The sequence below is a fragment of the Lygodium microphyllum genome, chromosome 25 (genome assembly GCF_053477565.2).
Source record: "Lygodium microphyllum isolate KBCC chromosome 25, Lygodium_microphyllum_v1.1.10, whole genome shotgun sequence".
Lineage (NCBI taxonomy): Eukaryota > Viridiplantae > Streptophyta > Polypodiopsida > Schizaeales > Lygodiaceae > Lygodium > Lygodium microphyllum.
Window position 1 is genome coordinate 73,885,351 of NC_141159.1, and position 8,410 is coordinate 73,893,760.

The following is an 8,410-nucleotide window of genomic DNA, read 5'->3' on the forward strand; positions in this document are numbered from 1 at the left end:
CCCTCAAGCCTAATTCATGCATTTATAGTTTCATCGTTTTGTAGTCCAACGTTTCCCTTTTTCTAGACTCCTCAAAGGGAAAACCCACACACATTGGCAATGCCACGATCACACACATGGAGAAAACCTCTCGGTAGAAATACCGCGGCCCCACTGCAGCTCTCCTACATCGTAGGGATTGGCCCCTTGATGCGCTACTAAAACATATAGAACATTCGAACACAAAATCCTCTCTTTTATATTTCTCGTATTTCTAGGAGATATACCATGTGTCCTCACTTAACAGTCCCTTAGGAAACCGACCCTCTATCCTACGGCAAGGGATAACCTTACACTCTCAATCGTGGGTCAAATTCCTAAGAAGACAATTGCTATGCAGTTCAGGAGCTTTTCTGTTGATACCATGAACCATGCATAGTGCATAATGTGAATGGTTTAGTGCACAAACACGAGAAAATCAGCATTGTGCATCATGCGAAACAATTCTTTTCATGATTTCTATGCTAACGTTTATATACTGAAAAGAGAAAAGACACCGAGCCTTACGCTCATGCTGCCTTCCCCTTTATTTTAAAACAATGTCCTATAGGCATGATGCAACACATAAATCAGATTTTAATTTATATTTTGACGCTCAACCTCCCCTCTCACCCTACAGTTTAATGTTTTGCATTCGTTGATAGGTGAAAATGTCATTTTATGTGTATTTCCTTATAAAGAAAGCGATAAACATAGAGAGAAACATAGAAACAAGGGTAAACTGAGGCCAACCTCGTGCTCTATCTTCATTATACATTGCACAAACACACATGTAATTTTTTGGAATTTTTCTTTTACCGTTTCCTAATTTTCTCCCATTTAAAACCCATTTTTCACCATTTTTTGGTATTTTTCCTCTATTATCTTCAATAAAAAATGACTAAAAATCAAGATTGATTGTGAGCTATGGCCCTTAGGTTCCTTGAAAGTAAAATTTCAAGTTTTGTAGATATTATGTCTCATATTTCCCATTTATCTTGCAAAAACTCTATTTTTACCCTTTAAACGCGTGTTTTACAGGTTTTATAACATTAATTTCAGCCATATCACTTATGATTTTCTGATTTTCAGATTATACACTGTTGAAAATCATAGCAAACAACATTGTAATGCATAATCAGCCCATGGGAACAATGTTTCATCAAACAAATAGCATAAAAACTCATTTTTTTCATAAAAATTGAATTACCGCTTAGGCTTCATGTTTTGGGATCTTGGTTTTGGTGCGGGACTGCGCGTCAGCCCACATTCAATGTCCAGCATCTTGACAATCAGCAATCTTCATGTCTACATCGATCTGGAAGCAATCCGGTCCCAACCGGACAAGCTTTCCTTCACCATTCTTCATTTTTCTCTTGCACACAAGAACAGCCCCTTAGGGAGAGAGAGGGAGGAGAGAGAAAGACTAGAATTGGATCTCTTCATTCAAGCCACCATTGTACGGGTGAAGGACGGCGATATGCTCAGCCCACAGAGAGAAATCAAGGGCCAATGTCAGTCAGGGGGGTTGTTTGTAGCCACCCATCATGATCCATCCACATCATGGTGCAAATTTCGGCATGCAGGCAGGCGTCGTTTTCTTCATGCTCTCTCTCTCCACGATTTGTTGTCAAGTTTCATGTTGCATAAAATTTTTGGGGCTCCCAAAGGTCACTAGCTATTTGGCCCAAAGTTTGTCTATCTCTTGATATCTTGACCGGTTTCTTGGCCATTTCCCCGTTCGGGCTCCGATTTGAGTGCTGTAAATTTCTGCGCGTCCGGCTTGACATCCCGCATTGGCTAGAAACTCCTGACAACCCGCACGGAATTCTGAAAAATTATCAAAAATCCACAAGTGTCGCTCGGGCGCCTTTTAAAAGTCGTCTTTCACTTGGTGCTTAAAATCGTCTTAGCTAGAGCCGCCGCCTTCGATGTTTAATATTTTCCCCCTAAATTCCAGATTTTTTGGCAAATTTTAGGCACATCCCGAGCTCAAAACTCCACTCTCATGCCCTATTTGGGCCTATTTTATAGCAACAACCCTAAAGCTTTTCACTTCGATTTCTTGATCCTACCTACTCCAAATGCAACAGAAATCAAAAGTAAAGTACTGAAATGATTTCTCCTACTTGGCTAATCATCAAAAGCACAAAATACTTACTTGCTTCAAAGATTAAACTCCCAAATCTCCTACCTACAAAGAGTACCTCTACTTTGACACTCGATTTGAAGTGCACAAGTGCTCAAGCTTGAATCCGTTGGTCTCGGCAATGGAACCAAAATGTAGAGGGAGCTCACGCTCAACCACCAAGACCCATGGACTGTTTATTGTTCCAAGCATTTCAAGAAAGCACCTATGGCTATCACTCACCTAGCCAACACGCCCTCGATCCTACCACGATCTAGTGAGCTTATCTCGATGCCCAAATGAGTTGCCTCCTCCCTAAAGCACACCGATAGCTCCACAGTTTGTGATACAACCTCAAGCATCCTCAAGCCTTCACCTCCAAGCTCCATCCTCCATAGCCATGCATGAGACAAGGGAAGAGAAGAGAAGAGAAGAAGAAGAGAGGAGATGATGAAGAGCTTCATCTCCAAGATCCCTTACCCTCACACACTCACTCCCTCACTCCCTCACACTCCCTCTCTCAAGCACACACAAGCAATCAAAGAGAGGAGAAGAGTCCACTTTTTTCACACACCAAAGAATGAGCTTCTCTATTCACTTTTTTGGCTTTTATATATAACCCTAAATCCCTTTCAGGCTATCATCCCTTTTTTACATGACCGGCCATTGTGGCAATGTCCTCTTTTCCATTTCCTTTTATTTGACTTATCTCTTTACCTATGCCTGCCTACCTTTTACAATTTTGCAGAGGAGGGAGATTGGTGCTCTTTTACGATAGTTTTAGGAGTACCTTGCATTTAAAAATGAGCTTTTTCTTTTGACTTGATTTTTGAGGCGCCCTTGCACTTTCGGCCGTTTTCCCTCTTGCTTTTTCCATTGTGTCCGATTTCCTTCTAGGTCACCTCTTTTAGATCCCGACTTGTGCTTTTCCACTTTTGCTACTTTCTTATTGTGTTGAGGTTAATAGATTGATCCTCATGTTTTCTTAGTATTCCATAACAGATTCTTAGAGGAAGCAACATGGGCTATACTATGTATTAAGATATGTACAAGGCTACTTGGTTTCTTTGGGTTATAGTATAATGTGCACAAGGTGATGTTTTTGGAGAAGACAACAAAAATTAGGATTTTTGGTTACGGTCTTGGTTTCTCTGCTTCTAGAGCAGGATACTTTTTAGTCCTCTAATCTTATGCTTTCTAGCAAATCAAACTGATATAAAATCCATAGTTGGCTACAAGAGAATAAAATTTCTATGTTATAGAGGTAATTTCCTTGAGGAAGAGATAGATGTAAAAGCTCTTGAGAGCTAGCTTTGTACTTTTCTATCTTGAAAAATACTATGAATTCTCAAGTTTCATTGTCATCTTTAGTATTTATTCTTTGAAGTTGTTGTCAAAAAAACCTATTAAATAGCTCCTCAAGAGCATTTCTTTTCATAACTCCACCATATCTCGTGCTTTGAAGAAAACTTGTACATGCTTGATAGCAAGATTTTTCCATGTCTTGGCCGCTATAAGTTGCTAGGGGGCCTTGCTCCTCCACAAAGTAAGGCCCATGGATATGAAGGATATGCTACAAATACTAGAGAGTAACAATCATTTTTACACCATTGGAAAATTTGTCAAAGAAAACTTGGATTAAATATTCTTTCTTACCAAACAAAACGTGGTATCATTTTCTCCCCATGCCTCCTTTATTGCTTGAATAAGATTTGTAATCAAACATGTGAACTCTTTTGGATATGTGTATGTTGTTTGTTGTTACTTGAGGAGCTTTAGAAAGACATCCAAGTGTCTCCAAACCTCCATCATTAGAAATACATGTCGTGGTGTACTTGCAATGTTTGTTGTTATCCCACATAGCTCTCTCGAATACTCCCAAGGTAGTGCTCACCTATTTTCCTATATGGTTTCCTAAAAAGCATCTAGATTTTGAGTCTCCCATTGAGATATCAACCAAGACATCTCTTGTTTTTCTTGAAAGTGTTGGATCTTTTCTTAACTGAACTTGACATCTATAAAAACCCATTTTCGAGAGTGATGCCTCACATTTGTCAATACACTCATCTGATAAAGGCAAGGGCTTAATTGAGTATGCATAATCGAGATGCAACTTGAGAATTTTGTCAATTATTCTAATCTCTGTATGCAAAAATGCAAATATGAACATTTCTAAGAGGAATTGAAAGAATGGGATACCCTTGTCGATGTACTACTCCTTTATGAGGTTTAAGCGCTCCTACATATAGCATAAATGGTGATGAGGGGTTTGGAACCTATATTTCATATCAAGAAAATGAGTAGAAAACTTTTGCATCCTCCATCATCGGTACTTACAAAATAAGAAAAAACTTTTTTGCACCACAAAGTAATCACAACTAAGAGACTAAGTTAGTGTGGGAGTGACAGTATATGGAGATATTTCATTGTAAATATCTCTATAAACTACATTCCTTGTTGGAATACAACATTGAATTGTATAAAGACCATGGATGGTTTTTAATGTCAATTCTCTCCTAGTACACTTGCTAAGCATTCAAATGTTAGAGTTTTCAACATGTATGTGGGTTAATGCATGTATAGGTGGTCTATTTTTAGTGCATTTGAGTGGGTCTAGGTGTGGAACTACAAGTCTTAATTATTTTAGAAGCTAAAAAATATAAACATTCTAGGTCATAAATCATCATTTACTTTGAGTCTCATTTTGGGACATCTAGCCTATATCAGATTGGGATATGGGTGCAAGCTAGTGTCAGAATAGTGCAAAACAATATTAGCAAAAGATGAATTCCCTCAATAGGATAAATAGAACAATGCATTAGGATAGTATTTTTAAAAAAATAAAGAAAAATATAATAAAAAGAGATCAAGGATCCACTAATACTGATCTATGAGATACAACCAACACATGACAATATTCTAAATGGAATATGCTCAAGTATCCTCTCTCTCCATTCATATAAAACAACTTGGTGAAGTATATGTCATGACCCACCTCTCTATATGGGCACATACCATCATGAGACATCCGCTACAACTGTATAGGGTGGTATATTGATGGTGGAGAAAAAGTGAGCACATATAATATGCATAGATAATACCTAGTGATACATTCTCTTAGATAATATGTGATTGGATGTCAAATGAGAAGTACAAATAGAAATTGAAGGTGCACCATGGATACTCTAGTAGTAGTAAGAAGTTTGGTAGATGTTCCTTAGTAGAAAAAAAGAACCATGAGTAATAAAGTTGTAACTACTTGTGAACAGGTGAAGCAAAGGAAGTTAGATTTAACAGTCATACAAGACACTAGTAAATTGGCCATATGAAATCAAAATCTTCATCCTTCAATATAAGGATGCTCTGCTTTACCTTTCATGTAGAAAGAATGTTGGAACTTTGCCATGTCAACAATAACCACCACATACTTAAATTTAATAAATGCACATCTTGCAATGTTTATTGTGTGTAAGAAATATGCGTTACGTTAGTCAAGAGTGTACCATCGTCTTGCCAATCGTTCTTTTTCCACAGGGGACACAAAAACTTGGACCATATGCATTTTAAAATCTTCCCAGTCAATGAACTGTTGATTCTCCCAATTGATATAGTGCCACCATGTGTGGGAAAACCCTTCCAAGTGGAGAGAGCCAAAAAGTATTTTCTGATCATCAGTGCGGGGGTAGATGTTGAAGTAGGACTCCAACTTGGATGTCCATTCCTCCAAGTCAAATGGTGAGGGGGATTACCCATTGTACCTTATCACGTAGATCATAGGGGCCATGCTGCCCATGAAATCCTTGCTGTCCATGTAGCCCGTGGTGGCCATACATGCCTTGCTGTCCATACATCCCTTGTGGTGCATTAATCCCATGTTATCCATTATAACCATGCTGTCCATGATTGCCAAGCTGGCCATTTGTACCATATTGTCCTTGATGGGGCTGATTCATATGGGGTGCATGGGGGCTCCTAGGTAGAGCGGGTGAAATCCGACCCAAGGTGGGAGAAGGCCTCAAATGGATGTTGCCAACATGGTGGACGGGGGAATTCAATAGCGGCTCATCATGCGTATGAGAGGGTTCCCCGATCTCATAGGTAGAAGGGGAAATTCCCTTAGCACCAAGTATACCCTGTGGACCATGCAACGGTTCCTGATGTGAAGGATGTCTAGACTCATGCCTAGAGTCATTGGTCTTCTCTTGGGATGAAGCGGTTGCTAATTGAGCAAGAAGTGCAATGAGCTGCTCCAAGGTCTGTTGAGTCTTCGAGTTTGAGATAGCCATGTGCTCGATCACTTCATCAAACTTGGACATCATTTGGTGGTGGTTGGTGACCATATCATTGTGGTGTTCCATATGATGGAGCTCATGTTGGTAGAGGGTGTGATTGAGAATGGTATATGGGTCCGTTTCATGGTAATCTTGCACCGATCTTGGTTCCTCATTCATGGAGGTCAGGGAGTCTCTAATCTCCCTCTGGAGGTCCTCTTGTGCCTTGCTTTTGCCTTTCTGGCCAGTCATCTGGATGTAGTCCACAGGACCTGCTATCAGTAAAAGGGGGGTAACTTTTTGTAGGAAACTTCGATTGATGAGGTTTTGGGCTCAACTTGGAGGGGAAAATGTCCTCTTTGAGATGAGCTATTAACTTTGTGACAAAAAATGATCAGAATTTTCTGTAATGGGTTTATTGTGCCTGCGGACTGCATCTTGTCCATAGTGACCCTAGTGCACAAAAATGGCATAACTTTCACACCATAGCTCTAATTGGGGAGTTTTTGATTCAAACCAGAGGAGACAAAGCCCTCTTCGAGGTGAGCTATAGGGTTCACCCCTAGATTTAGAACAAAATTTTCTAGAATGGGATCTTCGTGACAGTCTTGTAGGACTGTGACCAAAAACATTGCATGTCCCTTAGTACCAAGGTCTTACATGGATAGAGCATAGTTCAAGGGGCCTAATTAGCCACGTCAATAGCATCTTGAGCATACTGAGCATAATCTCAAGCATCATTGATTACCCATCAGCTCTGCCATTAATGCATAAGTACATTCACTGCCATACATCCCCTTTGACTGCATGTACTGCAAGTGTCATACATGGGTGCCATTAGCATTGTGGGGTATCCAAGAAGGATCATTGGGGCAGGGGAGTGGAGATAATGGAAGTACCTGCATCTGCATACAAGTATTGGGCTCCGGATCACCGAGAGGTGCGCAAAGTTTCCCCCGGGCCGGGTTGTGCACCCCTTTAGGGTCTTAAGTGGTAAGGGAGGGTCACCTCTCTTTTGCTTACCACCTTGCCTGGCATCGGCCTTTTTCCTCAGCCGGAGTATACATGACATACATTTTTAATAAGCAATCAGTATGAGATGCATTGGAAAGAAGACATTGGGCCTTTTCATGAGATGCAAGGAATGATAAAGGTTCGGGGAGGGGTTACCTTGGCAATCCAGTGACTCACTGGCTACTACTTACCCAATTTACAATGGCTATTATTCATCCAAGATCACAAGACAAGATAGGGGGTTAATGTCAGCCATTACAATGAATTTCAGGAAGAGGTATGATGCTTGCACACGAAGAGGATTGAACTATTAAACCTATGCAATTTGGAATCTCTCCAATAATGGGCAAGTGGCTAAATTGAGAGATTAAGATCAGATTGGCATACCTCTTTAATGCTTGGGAAGACCGTCATCATGATGCTTCTTGATCCATTGATCAAGTGTGATTGTTGGTTGGGGCATCCAAAAAAGAAGATTTCAGCATTCGAATGCTCCTACTGATGAGGAAGGCTCCCGTGCCTGCGCTGAGCTTGAGCTTCAAGAATGGGAAGCTTCACGTGAAGCTTTCATGGCTGCCCACAAAGTTTCCATGCATGCTGAACTCCAAGTCTTCCTCCGGGTGAGAGGATTCATTCATGGGCTGAAGGGCTTGTGTGGGTGGATCTCTCTAGGTCAAAGAAGGCTTCAGTTTGAAGAATCCATGGCTGCCCCAAGATGTTCCAAACTGTCCCAGCTGTTGTCAACCATGGGAGTTGATTCTCGGGGTCAAAATGCCAAGAGGGAAAGAGAGGAGTATGTTGATTTGGTGCCCAAGAGTGGTAGGGAAGTGGCAAAGCAACAAGAGGAGAAGGACAGGAATGCTGGAGGAGGCAGGCAGCTCAACGCAAAATGCACCACATTTGTCGAGCTGCTGCGTGCTATCTCAGATGGGCTGAAGATAGTAACCAAGGTGTTTGCCAAGTGGGAAGGCTTCGTATT